Consider the following 8,655-nt stretch of genomic DNA (forward strand, 5'->3'; position numbering starts at 1 on the left):
GAGAGAGAGAGAGAGAGGGAGGGAGCGAGGGAGGATGGAGCTGCCTGTCAGGTAATTCCCATTAACAAAATGATTCTTTGACTTATAATTTTATGATAAATGATTACATCAGAGATATTCTAAGAGAAAACTATTTGTTTGAAAATGAGCAGCTGTAAACTGCTGCCACTCTATTTGCATTTGTCTGGATGCATTAACTTGTTTTGTTTTTTTCTCGAGCAAAGTGACCCCAAAGCACAAATGATGTTGCAGGGACATTTGCAGTTTTATATGAATTATTCTTTCGTTTATTTTAGATATTTTATCAACTCTTATTCAATCATTTTTAACATTATCTGTCAAATTATATGGTAATAAATTGTATTTATTAAAGTGATAAATTGTTTATTAACAACTCAAACTGAATAATTTAGAACATGTTGAGATACAGTTATATCTTATGGAAACAGTGTTGGCAGTTTAATTTGATATTATACGCCTCATGCACAAGGTTGTGAAACTAAAATATGTTTCTTAGAAAATTGAAGTTTTCTAGAGAATTTTCTACTTTTCAGTTGCTTAACATATAATTTAAGACAATTTATACAATAAAGTGGTTATAGCCTAAATAAGAGAAAGTATTTGGTGGAATACTTAACTCATCAGGAGAGAGAGAGAAACTATTTTTATATCCACATGAAATTGCCGTGAAAAAGTCTTGTCCTTTTTTCAGTGTGTTAACATATTGCTGTTAGATTTTTTTCTCTCACTTTGGATAGTGTTAACAGATAATAGTGATAGCCTATAATTTTGCAAATAACAATAAGACTTTAAAATATTCCAATTCTGGGTTTTTGGTCTGCTTCAATAAATAGAAGCCTGTGAGAGACTGAGGCAAAAAAAACATCAAGGCAGCCTAATGATTTGAAATAAAAATTGATATAAAATATAAATAAATATCCATTATTTATAAGTATACATATAAATAGTAGAAACCACGCATATGCAAATACACCATAACATTTTCGTCAAATGAAAACAATACATTTTGTTTAACCTGAAAAACCTTAGTCTGAAATTCAGCACGAACTCCTTGATTGCACGCACAGTATTTTTATTTTTTTTTATTTATTTGCTTTTTTTCAAATGAAGTTATTGGATCTGACCAGAGAGTGGCGCTGTTTTCTCATTTATTGTAAATTAGGGCACCTTCACATGGTCGTGTTTAACCCAACAACCAGTCCAACCAGTAAGAACCTCATTTTTTAATAACATACCTATATATATTTCACCACATTCTTTCTGATATTTCAAAGAGATCTTTTATGACCACATATTGTTAGACACATCTTTCATGACTGTGCAGTTTCTCGGATTGTCTGTGAGTTTCTTCTTGACCTGATTATACGCCTCTGTGCCGTTAATTACACTTCATTAGAAACATGATCTGCATGCAATTGTACTTGTAAGGTCACTCTTCTATTTTCCCATCCTAATTAGGTTTTTTTAACTAAAACTTAGTACTTGTAAATTCAGTACTGATAGGATATTGGCACTGTCTTAAATTTGCTGATCTTGATCATTTTGAAGGTTGGTTTTATTTGATTGATTTATTGTGTTTTACTGTAAATGGAATATCAGATTACAGGAACATCATTTCTAGACTTTTAGTACCTTACACAAAAGCTAAATTATAATAAACCAGATAAACAGGCATACATTTATTTTGTCATTTATTCTCAGATATTTATTCCCCTCAGTACTGTACTTCAACCTTGGCCTAGTTAGTAGGTGTGAATTGTCTTTCCATGGTAATGTAACCACAACTTCCGTTCTGCACTTGTAACCCTATCCAGTGTCATGTCAGTCTAGGGCTCATTGAAGAAAAGATCTAACCGAGTCCTCTCTCACCCGAGAATCTTACACGACAGCACAGCATTGTGATTTGCTGTTAGATTTTTTGCTCTCACTTGGATAGTGTTAACAGATAATAGTGATAGCCTATAATTTTGCAAATAACAATAAGACTTTAAAATATTCCAATTCTGGGTTTTTGGTCTGCTTCAATAAATAGAAGCCTGTGAGAGACTGAGGCAAAAGAATCATCAAGGCAGCCTAATGATTTGAAATAAAAATTGATATAAAATATAAATAAATATCCATTATTTATAAGTATACATATAAATAGTAGAAACCACGCATATGCAAATACACCATAACATTTTCGTCAAATGAAAACAATACATTTTGTTTAACCTGAAAAACCTTAGTCTGAAATTCAGCACGAACTCCTTGATTGCACGCACAGTATTTTTATTTTTTTTTATTTATTTGCTTTTTTTCAAATGAAGTTATTGGATCTGACCAGAGAGTGGCGCTGTTTTCTCATTTATTGTAAATTAGGGCACCTTCACATGGTCGTGTTTAACCCAACAACCAGTCCAACCAGTAAGAACCTCATTTTTTAATAACATACCTATATATATTTCACCACATTCTTTCTGATATTTCAAAGAGATCTTTTATGACCACATATTGTTAGACACATCTTTCATGACTGTGCAGTTTCTCGGATTGTCTGTGAGTTTCTTCTTGACCTGATTATACGCCTCTGTGCCGTTAATTACACTTCATTAGAAACATGATCTGCATGCAATTGTACTTGTAAGGTCACTCTTCTATTTTCCCATCCTAATTAGGTTTTTTTAACTAAAACTTAGTACTTGTAAATTCAGTACTGATAGGATATTGGCACTGTCTTAAATTTGCTGATCTTGATCATTTTGAAGGTTGGTTTTATTTGATTGATTTATTGTGTTTTACTGTAAATGGAATATCAGATTACAGGAACATCATTTCTAGACTTTTAGTACCTTACACAAAAGCTAAATTATAATAAACCAGATAAACAGGCATACATTTATTTTGTCATTTATTCTCAGATATTTATTCCCCTCAGTACTGTACTTCAACCTTGGCCTAGTTAGTAGGTGTGAATTGTCTTTCCATGGTAATGTAACCACAACTTCAGTTCTGCACTTGTAACCCTATCCAGTGTCATGTCAGTCTAGGGCTCATTGAAGAAAAGATCTAACCGAGTCCTCTCTCACCCGAGAATCTTACACGACAGCACAGCATTGTGATTTCACGAGGGTCACTGAAATCGTACAGTCTCATCCTTGACTCAGACTAAAAGGTATTGCAGAGCTTAATGTAAAGCCACCAGGATATGTTTAACAGACTGTGTGTTTTATAGCAACTGTTTGCTTAGTTCACCAAGTGTGTGTGTGTGTGTGTGTGTGTGTCTAAGGGCAGAGCATCATTGTGACCTGCTGAGAGTTTGAATTGCAGGTGGTTTGTCACAATGCATATTTAATTTTAAGTGCATGTGAGATGGCGATACTGGGTTACTTCATTCTGTAAAGGAGTTTTCAATAACTCGAGAGGATACTGGATAAGTTTAGTCAGTTGGCTCAAGCTTTACCACAGAAAACCTCCTTTGGATCTGTTGTTCTCTGTTTTATTGGTGATATTATTTAGTTTAGTATATCCTTAAGAACTTATCATAAAAGATGTGAATTTGTACAAGGTAAGTTAAATTGTTGTTGTTTTTTCATATCTATCGGGTGTCAAATTGTTGTTGTTGTTTTTTTTAGAGTTTTATAATTAGTCAGAGCTTCAAAATATTTATTATATAGAAAATTTTCTGACGATTTTTCTATATATGTATATGTATTTTGTATGTAGGGAAGACCACAAATGATTGTCACAAGTTGTCACAAGAGATACTGTATATAACTATAAGTTTTAAAAAATTTTATCATCAGATTTTTTTGCTATAGTTGGGTAACAAGTGAAACCACAGTGTTCAAATGTTATAAACCTTATAGTTTATTAACTACAATATTTAATGACCAAAACCACAACAAGACTTTAATGCATGTGCCTACATAAAATTACATTAAAAATTAAACCTCCGAGAAGTATTAGCCTAACTATAGCAATTGGTGTGACAACTAGCCTCGGCCTTCCCTATAAATATATTGTGTACAGTATCAGTCATGCATTCAAATAATAAGTGGTGCGTCATTATATGTTATTCACTTCATCTAACTTCTATTAGAAACATCTATTATGGTTCAGACCAGTGTTATTTTAGTAGCCTAGCCTATTATTTATACACTTTGTTATAGTATTTTTGCCTATATACACTGTAGTCTATATTATTTTTTATATTATATTTAATATATTTTCCGTTTTCATTATAATTTTAGTTTTAGTCATTTTATGAGCTTTTTTATTATGTGAAATTTACATTTTCATATAATTTCATATATTTCTATAGCTTTTTTTAGTTTTAGTAAGTTATTGATTTCAGTTAACGTTAGTTGCCAAGGCAACATTTCTCATTTTCGATTTTTCGTTATTTTTTTCATGTAGTGTTAATCTATACCCGCTTTGTTTCAGTTACTGAACGCGAGTTTTAATAGTTTACCAGCAGTAACAGACAGTCAGCCTGTATATCGTGTGTGGGTGGGTGTGTGTGTGGGTGTGTGGGTGTGGGTGTGGGGGGGGCAGGCAGCACGAGGCGGGTTTCTCGAGCGCGACACTCTCTCTGAGGTAACTACAAACTGCCCTGTCATCCCGAGCCGGTAAGACGCGTTTATCACTTGCAGAAATAGACAGAAGTCTTTGTGTAGTAATAAATGTTAGTGTTACACAAAACGTGTTCGTCCCGTACACGATGACGCTGGTGATGTATGGCATGAGAAAGAGTTGTTAACCCTACTGTGCGGCGAGTGTTGTGTGGTAAGCTAACGCGCTAACGGTTAGCCTCGTTTTGGCCGCGTCTCAAAATCTAGTGCGCTGCCTGCGTAGGCAGTATTTAATGTGGCTATGATTTCCAGAAATACCGTCTAGCCAGGCAGCTGACAGGGTTTTAAGTCACAGCCTGTATGTCTCCTTTGACTTTATTCAAAACGATAAAGCCCCGTTCATGTGTGTTGGCTTGATGAAAGCTCAACGCCAGACCGATGGAAGCCAAAATATTGATTAATAATTATAACAACATGGTGTTTGTGTCTACAGAGAGGGGAGGTGTAGGTTTTAGCTAATCTCGTGGAATTCAGACTAAGGAATCTGAAAAGATCAAGCCTTTGGTCAAACACAGTGTTGGAGTGTCTCAAAATCTTATGAGCTGTCTATACAGAGAATATTGATTGGAAGTTTTCTTTTAGTTCACTGTCATACTTAACAGAGAATCAAATATATACTTTTATCTTATTCCTGTGTTCAAGAATACTATGGTACATGTCCAAACATGTTAAAATTGTTTTTTTCTAGATCTGGAAATATTCAAAAGTATTTTTAAAATGTATACAATATTTGTATGAATGTATGTATTTATTTATTTTCTGGGTTTGTTCTACTCTGAAATATTTTATTGTGCTTGTGTAGAGTAAAATTAGTTTGCTAGCAAGTGTGATATCACTGTCTGCATTTAGGCTTTTATTAGAGGCATTTGTATCTAAATATAACTATAATAATTATTATTTTATATAGATAATCATTTAAATAAAATCTTTCAGAAGGTTGGTATCTGACATACAGATGTCAGTCTGCTTAGAAATTTCAGTAAAATGATTTCTGAAAGGAGAAAAAAAGTGTCTTGAACACTTTAATACTCAGATATGGCTTTTTGTTTGTTTGTTTGTTAAATTGTTGTTGTTTTTTCATATCTATCGGGTGTCAAATTGTTGTTGTTGTTTTTTTTAGAGTTTTATAATTAGTCAGAGCTTCAAAATATTTATTATATAGAAAATTTTCTGACGATTTTTCTATATATGTATATGTATTTTGTATGTAGGGAAGACCACAAATGATTGTCACAAGTTGTCACAAGAGATACTGTATATAACTATAAGTTTTAAAAAATTTTATCATCAGATTTTTTTGCTATAGTTGGGTAACAAGTGAAACCACAGTGTTCAAATGTTATAAACCTTATAGTTTATTAACTACAATATTTAATGACCAAAACCACAACAAGACTTTAATGCATGTGCCTACATAAAATTACATTAAAAATTAAACCTCCGAGAAGTATTAGCCTAACTATAGCAATTGGTGTGACAACTAGCCTCGGCCTTCCCTATAAATATATTGTGTACAGTATCAGTCATGCATTCAAATAATAAGTGGTGCGTCATTATATGTTATTCACTTCATCTAACTTCTATTAGAAACATCTATTATGGTTCAGACCAGTGTTATTTTAGTAGCCTAGCCTATTATTTATACACTTTGTTATAGTATTTTTGCCTATATACACTGTAGTCTATATTATTTTTTATATTATATTTAATATATTTTCCGTTTTCATTATAATTTTAGTTTTAGTCATTTTATGAGCTTTTTTATTATGTGAAATTTACATTTTCATATAATTTCATATATTTCTATAGCTTTTTTTAGTTTTAGTAAGTTATTGATTTCAGTTAACGTTAGTTGCCAAGGCAACATTTCTCATTTTCGATTTTTCGTTATTTTTTTCATGTAGTGTTAATCTATACCCGCTTTGTTTCAGTTACTGAACGCGAGTTTTAATAGTTTACCAGCAGTAACAGACAGTCAGCCTGTATATCGTGTGTGTGGGGGTGGGGGCAGGCAGCACGAGGCGGGTTTCTCGAGCGCGACACTCTCTCTGAGGTAACTACAAACTGCCCTGTCATCCCGAGCCGGTAAGACGCGTTTATCACTTGCAGAAATAGACAGAAGTCTTTGTGTAGTAATAAATGTTAGTGTTACACAAAACGTGTTCGTCCCGTACACGATGACGCTGGTGATGTATGGCATGAGAAAGAGTTGTTAACCCTACTGTGCGGCGAGTGTTGTGTGGTAAGCTAACGCGCTAACGGTTAGCCTCGTTTTGGCCGCGTCTCAAAATCTAGTGCGCTGCCTGCGTAGGCAGTATTTAATGTGGCTATGATTTCCAGAAATACCGTCTAGCCAGGCAGCTGACAGGGTTTTAAGTCACAGCCTGTATGTCTCCTTTGACTTTATTCAAAACGATAAAGCCCCGTTCATGTGTGTTGGCTTGATGAAAGCTCAACGCCAGACCGATGGAAGCCAAAATATTGATTAATAATTATAACAACATGGTGTTTGTGTCTACAGAGAGGGGAGGTGTAGGTTTTAGCTAATCTCGTGGAATTCAGACTAAGGAATCTGAAAAGATCAAGCCTTTGGTCAAACACAGTGTTGGAGTGTCTCAAAATCTTATGAGCTGTCTATACAGAGAATATTGATTGGAAGTTTTCTTTTAGTTCACTGTCATACTTAACAGAGAATCAAATATATACTTTTATCTTATTCCTGTGTTCAAGAATACTATGGTACATGTCCAAACATGTTAAAATTGTTTTTTTCTAGATCTGGAAATATTCAAAAGTATTTTTAAAATGTATACAATATTTGTATGAATGTATGTATTTATTTATTTTCTGGGTTTGTTCTACTCTGAAATATTTTATTGTGCTTGTGTAGAGTAAAATTAGTTTGCTAGCAAGTGTGATATCACTGTCTGCATTTAGGCTTTTATTAGAGGCATTTGTATCTAAATATAACTATAATAATTATTATTTTATATAGATAATCATTTAAATAAAATCTTTCAGAAGGTTGGTATCTGACATACAGATGTCAGTCTGCTTAGAAATTTCAGTAAAATGATTTCTGAAAGGAGAAAAAAAGTGTCTTGAACACTTTAATACTCAGATATGGCTTTTTGTTTGTTTGTTTGTTTTTTGGGGGGGGGGGGATTGCACAGGCATGAGCAGATGATGTGGTGGTGTCTCACCGTAAATGGGTCTGTTTCAATGGCGAGAGTATTCGCCCCCTTTGTTTCGGAGAGTTTGTAATGTGATGATGGTGCTACTGCCCAGTATGAATGGGAGGAGATTACAGTTATGTCTTTGTTTTGATCCACAAATAGATGTCCTAAAGTGTCCATCAAACAGAGCAGGAGACAAGCGTCTCTGAATGTTGGGAAAAGATGTTTGTAGGTGTTATTTTTCTTTCCTTTTCCCTTCGCAGTTTCTGTAGCATGAAAAAAAAAAAAAAAACAATAGTTGCAACAAAGTCTGAGGACAGAGACTGGCTTTTTCAAGCTGCTTTTTTCAGAAGCATCATATATCTATTTCTAAAAGAAGAGGAAACGTGGAGAGAGACTTTTTTCTAGAGGGCTGAATGGAGGACAGACATCACAAAGGCACCACGATGAATGCTAATGCTGGTGATGGAAAGTGTGTGATTTTATTAATTGTACAGACAGAAAACAATGTTTCAAGCTTTTGTTTTCTCTTTACAACAGCTGTGGTTTCGCTCCAATAATAAGAAGTTATTTAATATTTATGTGACCTTGCAATGAGAAAATTCTAGGGTGTTTTTGCACTTTTTAGGTTCATTTTTACCTTTTGAAATTATGGCATATATCTTTTAACAGGTAGTTATGGTCTTTTTCATTTTAAGGGATTAAATAATTAAACATTTTAAAGAATAAAGAAGAATTTATTATTTCAGAATTCAGTTTAATGAACCAAAATTTGTAATTGATTTCAAATAATAATTTTTTTTAAAGAGGTCCTATTATGCTTTTTCACTTTTTAAATTTTAGTC

The 8,655-nt window shown here is 33.4% G+C and overlaps 1 protein-coding gene across 3 annotated transcripts in view; it reads left to right on the plus strand.

The window, feature by feature from the left end:
* Positions 1–4,555: 4,555 nt before the first annotated feature.
* The window catches only part of LOC107738099 (tubulin polyglutamylase TTLL4-like), a 20,503-nt gene continuing 16,403 nt past the window's right edge, over positions 4,556–8,655 (plus strand). Inside the window, exon 1 of one of the 3 annotated variants that reach the window (XM_016549774.1) lies at positions 4,556–4,631. The gene's annotated coding sequence lies outside the window, so the exon portion shown is untranslated. Of the gene's footprint in view, positions 4,632–6,645; positions 6,720–8,655 lie in introns of those variants that run through there. The other 2 variants (XM_016549772.1, XM_016549773.1) reach the window with 2 other exon arrangements.

This window comes from Sinocyclocheilus rhinocerous, unplaced genomic scaffold, assembly GCF_001515625.1.
Source record: "Sinocyclocheilus rhinocerous isolate Xijiao unplaced genomic scaffold, SAMN03320098_v1.1 scaffold1365, whole genome shotgun sequence".
NCBI lineage: Eukaryota > Metazoa > Chordata > Actinopteri > Cypriniformes > Cyprinidae > Sinocyclocheilus > Sinocyclocheilus rhinocerous.